Source organism: Somniosus microcephalus, unplaced genomic scaffold (assembly GCF_052327205.1).
Source record: "Somniosus microcephalus isolate GS21.2 unplaced genomic scaffold, FLI_Smic_1.0 unresolved_chr6, whole genome shotgun sequence".
NCBI lineage: Eukaryota > Metazoa > Chordata > Chondrichthyes > Squaliformes > Somniosidae > Somniosus > Somniosus microcephalus.
In genome coordinates this window covers 8,820,773-8,829,627 of record NW_028225184.1, presented here as the reverse complement: position 1 = coordinate 8,829,627, position 8,855 = coordinate 8,820,773, and positions in this window count along the sequence as shown.

Genomic DNA, 8,855 nt, shown 5'->3' with positions numbered 1-8,855 from the left:
AATCATAGAACATAAGAGCAGCTCATTAACTGAAATTTTGAACATCGACAACTGGTTAAACCAAAAGCCAGAGCGACAAATGATTAACCAAGGAGGCAACTCATTAACTGAATTTCGAACATCGACAACTGGTTAACCAAAAGACACAGGGACAAATGAGTAACCAAAGGGCCAACTCATTAACTGAAATTTCAAAGAGGCAACTCATTAACTGAAATTTTGAACATCGACAACTGGTTAACCAAAGCCAGAGCGACAAATGATTAACCAAGGAGGCAACTCATTAACTGAATTTCGAACATCGACAACTGGTTAACCAAAAGACACAGGGACAAATGAGTAACCAAAGGGCCAACTCATTAACTGAAATTTCAAAGAGGCAACTCAATAACTGAAATTTTGAACATCGACAAACTGGTTAACCAAAAGCCAGAGCGACAAATGATTAACCAAGGAGGCAACTCATTAACTGAATTTCGAACATCGACAACTGGTTAACCAAGAGTCAGAGCGACAAATGATTAACCAAGGAGGCAACTCATTAACTGAATTTCGAACATCGACAACTGGGTAACCAAAAGACACAGGGACAAATGAGTAACCAAAGGGCCAACTCATTAACTGAAATTTCAAAGAGGCAACTCATTAACTGAAATTTTGAACATCGACAACTGGTTAACCAAATGTCAGAGCGACAAATGAGTAACCAAGCAGGCAACTGATTAACTGAAAACTTGTCATTCACATTTGGGACGGAATTCACGATGGGAATGTATTCGGCCCCCTTACCGGGCCTTGGGGGTGCTGCTTTCCCGCTTGTGGAACCGAGTTGGGGTCGTCAAATGGCCTGGTGCATTGTTTGAAACACTGGTTAATGAGTTTGTCAAGGTAGGAAATCATAGAACATAAGAGCAGCTCATTAACTGAAATTTTGAACATCGACAACTGGCTAACCAAAAGCCAGAGCGACAAATGATTAACCAAGGAGGCAACTCATTAACTGAATTTCGAACATCGACAACTGGTGAACCAAAAGACACAGGGACAAATGAGTAACCAAAAGGGCCAACTCATTAACTGAAATTTCAAAGAGGCAACTCATTAACTGAAATTTTTGAACATCGACAACTGGTTAACCAAAAGCCAGAGCGACAAATGATTAACCAAGGAGGCAACTCATTAACTGAATTTCGAACATCGACAACTGGTTAACCAAAAGACACAGGGACAAATGAGTAACCAAAGGGCCAACTCATTAACTGAAATTTCAAAGAGGCAACTCATTAACTGAAATTTTGAACATCGACAACTGGTTAACCAAAAGCCAGAGCGACAAATGATTAACCAAGGAGGCAACTCATTAACTGAATTTCGAACATCGACAACTGGTTAACCAAGAGTTCAGAGCGACAAATGAGTAACCAAGGAGGCAACTCATTAACTGAATTTCGGAACATCGACAAACTGGGTAACCAAAAGACACAGGGACAAATGAGTAACCAAAAGGGCCAACTCATTAACTGAAATTTCAAAGAGGCAACTCATTAACTGAAATTTTGAACATCGACAACTGGTTAACCAAATGTCAGAGCGACAAATGAGTAACCAAGCAGGCAACTGATTAACTGAAAACTTGTCATTCACATTTGGGACGGAATTCACGATGGGAATGTATTCGGCCCCCTTACCGGGGCCTTGGGGTGCTGCTTTCCCGCTTGTGGAACCGAGTTGGGGTCGTCAAATGGCCTGGTGCATTGTTTGAAACACTGGTTAATGAGTTGTCAAGGTCGGAAATCATAGAACATAAGAGCAGCTCATTAACTGAAATTTTGAACATCGACAACTGGTTAACCAAAAGCCAGAGCGACAAAGAGGCAACTCATTAACTGAATTTCGAACATCGACAACTGGTTAACCAAAAGACACAGGGACAAATGAGTAACCAAAGGGGCCAACTCATTAACTGAAATTTCAAAGAGGCAACTCATTAACTGAAATTTTTGAACATCGACAACTGGTTAACCAAAAGCCAGAGCGACAAATGATAACCAAGGAGGCAAACTCATTAACTGAATTTCGAACATCGACAACTGGTTAACCAAAAGACACAGGGACAAATGAGTAACCAAAGGGCCAACTCATTAACTGAAATTTCAAAGAGGCAACTCAATAACTGAAATTTTGAACATCGACAACTGTTAACCAAAAGCCAGAGCGACAAATGATTAACCAAGGAGGCAACTCATTAACTGAATTTCGAACATCGACAACTGGTTAACCAAGAGTCAGAGCGACAAAATGATTAACCAAGGAGGCAACTCATTAACTGAATTTCGAACATCGACAACTGGGTAACCAAAAAGACACAGGGACAATATGAGTAACCAAAGGGCCAACTCATTAACTGAAATTTTCAAAGAGGCAACTCATTAACTGAAATTTTTGAACATCGACAACTGGTTAACCAAATGTCAGAGCGACAAATGAGTAACCAAGCAGGCAAACTGATTAACTGAAAACTTGTCATTCACATTTGGGACGGAATTCACGATGGGAATGTATTTCGGCCCCCTTTACCGGGCCTTGGGGGTGCTGCTTTTCCCCGCTTGTGGAACCGAGTTGGGGTCGTCAAATGGCCTGGTGCATTGTTTGAAACAACTGGTTAATGAGTTGTCAAGGTAGGAAATCATAGAACATAAGAGCAGCTCATTAACTGAAATTTTGAACATCGACAACTGGCTAACCAAAAGCCAGAGCGACAAATGATTAACCAAGGAGGCAACTCATTAACTGAATTTCGAACATCCGACAACTGGTGAACCAAAAGACACAGGGACAAATGAGTAACCAAAAGGGCCAACTCATTAACTGAAATTTCAAAGAGGCAACTCATTAACTGAAATTTTGAACATCGACAACTGGTTAACCAAAAGCCAGAGCGACAAATGATTAACCAAGGAGGCAACTCATTAACTGAATTTCGAACATCGGACAACTGGTTAACCAAAAGACACAGGACAAATGAGTAACCAAAGGCCAACTCATTAACTGAAATTTCAAAGAGGCAACTCATTAACTGAAATTTTGAACATCGACAACTGGTTAACCAAAAGCCAGAGCGACAAATGATTAACCAAGGAGGCAACTCATTAACTGAATTTCGAACATCGACAACTGGTTAACCAAGAGTCAGAGCGACAAATGAGTAACCAAGGAGGCAACTCATATAACTGAATTTCGAACATCGACAACTGGGTAACCAAAAGACACAGGGACAAATGAGTAACCAAAGGGCCAACTCATTAACTGAAATTTCAAAGAGGCAACTCATTAACTGAAATTTTGAACATCGACAACTGGTTAACCAAATGTCAGAGCGACAAATGAGTAACCAAGCAGGCAACTGATTAACTGAAAACTTGTCATTCACATTTGGGACGGAATTCACGATGGGAATGTATTCGGCCCCCTTACCGGGCCTTGGGGTGCTGCTTTCCCGCTTGTGGAACCGAGTTGGGGTCGTCAAATGGCCTGGTGCATTGTTTGAAACACTGGTTAATGAGTTGTCAAGGTAGGAAATCATAGAACATAAGAGCAGCTCATTAACTGAAATTTTGAACATCGACAACTGGTTAACCAAAAGCCAGAGCGACAAATGATTAACCAAGGAGGCAACTCATTAACTGAATTTCGAACATCGACAACTGGTTAACCAAGAGTCAGAGCGACAAATGATTAACCAAGGAGGCAACTCATTAACTGAATTTCGAACATCGACAACTGGGTAACCAAAAGACACAGGGACAAATGAGTAACCAAAGGGCCAACTCATTAACTGAAATTTCAAAGAGGCTACTCATTAACTGAAATTTTGAACATCGACAACTGGTTAACCAAATGTCAGAGCGACAAATGAGTAACCAAGCAGGCAACTGATTAACTGAAAACTTGTCATTCACATTTGGGACGGAATTCACGATGGGAATGTATTCGGCCCCCTTACCGGGCCTTGGGGTGCTGCTTTCTCCGCTTGTGGAACCGAGTTGGGGTCGTCAAATGGCCTGGTGCATTGTTTGAAACACTGGTTAATGAGTTGTCAAGGTCGGAAATCATAGAACATAAGAGCAGCTCATTAACTGAAATTTTGAACATCGACAACTGGTTAACCAAAAGCCAGAGCGACAAATGATTAACCAAGGAGGCAACTCATTAACTGAATTTCGAACATCGACAACTGGTTAACCAAAAGACACAGGGACAAATGAGTAACCAAAGGGGCCAACTCATTAACTGAAATTTCAAAGAGGCAACTCATTAACTGAAATTTTGAACATCGACAACTGGTTAACCAAAAGCCAGAGCGACAAATGATTAACCAAGGAGGCAACTCATTAACTGAATTTCGAACATCGACAACTGGTTAACCAAAAGACACAGGGACAAATGAGTAACCAAAGGGCCAACTCATTAACTGAAATTTCAAAGAGGCAACTCATTAACTGAAATTTTGAACATCGACAACTGGTTAACCAAAAGCCAGAGCGACAAATGATTAACCAAGGAGGCAACTCATTAACTGAATTTCGAACATCGACAACTGGTTAACCAAGAGTCAGAGCGACAAATGATTAACCAAGGAGGCAACTCATTAACTGAATTTCGAACATCGACAACTGGGTAACCAAAAGACACAGGGACAAATGAGTAACCAAAGGGCCAACTCATTAACTGAAATTTCAAAGAGGCAACTCATTAACTGAAATTTTGAACATCGACAACTGGTTAACCAAATGTCAGAGCGACAAATGAGTAACCAAGCAGGCAACTGATTAACTGAAAACTTGTCATTCACATTTGGGACGGAATTCACGATGGGAATGTATTCGGCCCCCTTACCGGGCCTTGGGGTGCTGCTTTCCCGCTTGTGGAACCGAGTTGGGGTCGTCAAATGGCCTGGTGCATTGTTTGAAACACTGGTTAATGAGTTGTCAAGGTAGGAAATCATAGAACATAAGAGCAGCTCATTAACTGAAATTTTGAACATCGACAACTGGCTAACCAAAAGCCAGAGCGACAAATGATTAACCAAGGAGGCAACTCATTAACTGAATTTCGAACATCGACAACTGGTGAACCAAAAGACACAGGGACAAATGAGTAACCAAAAGGGCCAACTCATTAACTGAAATTTCAAAGAGGCAACTCATTAACTGAAATTTTGAACATCGACAACTGGTTTAACCAAAAGCCAGAGCGACAAATGATTAACCAAGGAGGCAACTCATTAACTGAATTTCGAACATCGACAACTGGTTAACCAAAAGACACAGGGACAAATGAGTAACCAAAGGGCCAACTCATTAACTGAAATTTCAAAGAGGCAACTCATTAACTGAAATTTTGAACATCGACAACTGGTTAACCAAAAGCCAGAGCGACAAATGATTAACCAAGGAGGCAACTCATTAACTGAATTTCGAACATCGACAACTGGTTAACCAAGAGTCAGAGCGACAAATGAGTAACCAAGGAGGCAACTCATTAACTGAATTTCGAACATCGACAACTGGGTAACCAAAAGACACAGGGACAAATGAGTAACCAAAGGGCCAACTCATTAACTGAAATTTCAAAGAGGCAACTCATTAACTGAAATTTTGAACATCGACAACTGGTTAACCAAATGTCAGAGCGACAAATGAGTAACCAAGCAGGCAACTGATTAACTGAAAACTTGTCATTCACATTTGGGACGGAATTCACGATGGGAATGTATTCGGCCCCCTTACCGGGCCTTGGGGTGCTGCTTTCCCGCTTGTGGAACCGAGTTGGGGTCGTCAAATGGCCTGGTGCATTGTTTGAAACACTGGTTAATGAGTTGTCAAGGTAGGAAATCATAGAACATAAGAGCAGCTCATTAACTGAAATTTTGAACATCGACAACTGGTTAACCAAAAGCCAGAGCGACAAATGATTAACCAAGGAGGCAACTCATTAACTGAATTTCGAACATCGACAACTGGTTAACCAAGAGTCAGAGCGACAAATGATTAACCAAGGAGGCAACTCATTAACTGAATTTCGAACATCGACAACTGGGTAACCAAAAGACACAGGGACAAATGAGTAACCAAAGGGCCAACTCATTAACTGAAATTTCAAAGAGGCTACTCATTAACTGAAATTTGAACATCGACAACTGGTTAACCAAATGTCAGAGCGACAAATGAGTAACCAAGCAGGCAACTGATTAACTGAAAACTTGTCATTCACATTTGTGACGGAATTCACGATGGGAATGTATTCGGCCCCCTTACCGGGCCTTGGGGTGCTGCTTTCCCGCTTGTGGAACCGAGTTGGGGTCGTCAAATGGCCTGGTGCATTGTTTGAAACACTGGTTAATGAGTTGTCAAGGTAGGAAATCATAGAACATAAGAGCAGCTCATTAACTGAAATTTTGAACATCGACAACTGGTTAACCAAGAGTCAGAGCGACAAATGATTAACCAAGGAGGCAACTCATTAACTGAATTTCGAACATCGACAACTGGTTAACCAAAAGACACAGGGACAAATGAGTAACCAAAGGGCCAACTCATTAACTGAAATTTCAAAGAGGCAACTCATTAACTGTAATTTTGACCATCGACAACTGGTTAACCAAAAGCCAGAGCGACAAATGAGTAACCAAGGAGGCAACTCATTAACTGAATTTCGAACATCGACAACTGGTTAACCAAAAGACACAGGGACAAATGAGTAACCAAAGGGCCAACTCATTAACTGAAATTTCAAAGAGGCAACTCATTAACTGAATTTCGAACATCGACAACTGGTTAACCAAATGTCAGAGCGACAAATGATTAACCAAGCAGGCAACTGATTAACTGAAATTTTAAAATTGACAACTGGATAACCAAAAGTGGGAACTCATGCTTCGGACGGGCTTACATACGGCAGGCTGACGCCCGGCAGAGGCCCGGGCTTCGCCTCCCTTGCGTAAGCGACCGTCTCCGAATCGATTAAAGGCGTAAAATCGGAGTTCAGAGCGGGAAAATTTTTTCCCGAAAACGGCCGGAAAAAAAAAAATGTCTCCTTTTCCGCCGAGCAGGGTGGCATTCGAACGGGCACGGGAGGCCGCGTCTAACGGTGTAAAAACGGCTTGGCTCCGACGCGGGAGTGCGGAGATATGGCCGTTCAAAGTTGTACTGGAAGTCCGGAAGGAGAAAAATTTGACTGCCTGTAGCCGAAAAAAGTTCCAGCGGTCGGTCACAAAAGTCAAATCCGTCCCGCTGATTTGACACTTGTCATTTCTGGCAGGGGGGATTGGCGGGGTACCTGGAGAATGGTAGGAGGTGGTTTTTCGAGACTTTATCTGTTTTCCAGATTACTGTCTAGGGCCTCCAGGTCTGCAGAGACCGACCCGGGCTGCCGTCCAACCGACTTTTAACCCTTTTTGGGTGGAAATTTATTTCCATTTTTAACCAATTTTCGGGTTTTTGGTCGGGCTTAAAAACGGCAGCCTGACGCCCGGCAGAGGCCGGGGCTTCGGCTCCCTTGCGTAAGGGACCGTATACGAAACGATTAAAGCCGAAAAATCCGAGTTCAGAGCGGGAATTTTTTTTCCCGAAATCGGCCGAAAAATAAAAAAATTCTCCTTTTCCGCCGAGCAGGGCGGCATTCGAACGGGCACGGGAAGCCGCGTCTAACGGTGTAAAAACGGCTTGGCTCCGACGCGGGAGTGCGGAGATATGGCCGTTCAAAGTTGTACTGGAAGTCCGGAAGGAGAAAAATTTGACTGCCTGTAGCCGAAAAAAGTTCCAGCGGTCGGTCACAAAAGTCAAATCCGTCCCGCTGATTTGACACTTGTCATTTCTGGCAGGGGGGATTGCGGGGTACCTGGAGAATGGTAGGAGGTGGTTTCTCGAGACTTTGTCTGTTTTCCAGAATTACTGTCTAGGGCCTCCAGGTCTGCAGAGACCGACCAGGGGCTGCCGTCCAACCGACTTTTAACCCTTTTTGGGTGGAAATTTATTTCCATTTTTAACCAATTTTCGGGTTTTTGGTCGGGCTTAAAAAACGGCAGCCTGACGCCTGGCAGAGGCCGGGGCTTCGGCTCCCCTTGCGTAAGGGACCGTATTCGACCCGATTAAGCCCCGAAAATGGATCCAAATGTCGGCCGACCAAGTAAGCTTGCTGGGGAGAGAGACTAAGTGCCGGGCTTGGCACCTCATTAACCAGTGAAAAGTTTTGGCTGCTGGAGAGACTAAGTCCAGCCTGGGCACATCATTAACCATAAATGAAAAAGGCGAGGCCGAGTCTGGTGCATGGCTAACTGATTAACCAAATTGGCAAGGCCCGGGCTGAAAGTGAATGAGCGACCCGTGGCCAGGGGGCTGGAATGCGGGAGAGAATCCAACCCCCAAAATATGGAAGTCCGATGAGAAAATATTCGGCCGCCTTTTGCGGGCCTCGGGTGTTGCTTCCCGGCCTGGGAAAGTGAGTTGCTCACGCCGAATTGACATGTGCATTTTAACGATTTCGAGACATGATTAACCAAAACGCGGAAGTCCGATGAGAAAATATTAGGGGCCCTTCAAGCGGGCCTCCGGTGATGCTTTCCGGCTTGGGAAAGTGAATTGCTCCCCGCCGAATTTGACATGTGCATTTAACGATTTCGAGACATGATTAACCAAAACGCGGAAGTCCGATGAGAAAATATTCGGCCGCCTTTTGCGGGCCTCGGGTGTTGCTTCCCGGCCTGGGAAAGTGATTTGCTACCGCCCAAATTGACATGTGTCATTTCTGGCAAGTGTCTCAGGACATAGTTAATGAGTTGCAGTTTGGGAAATCAT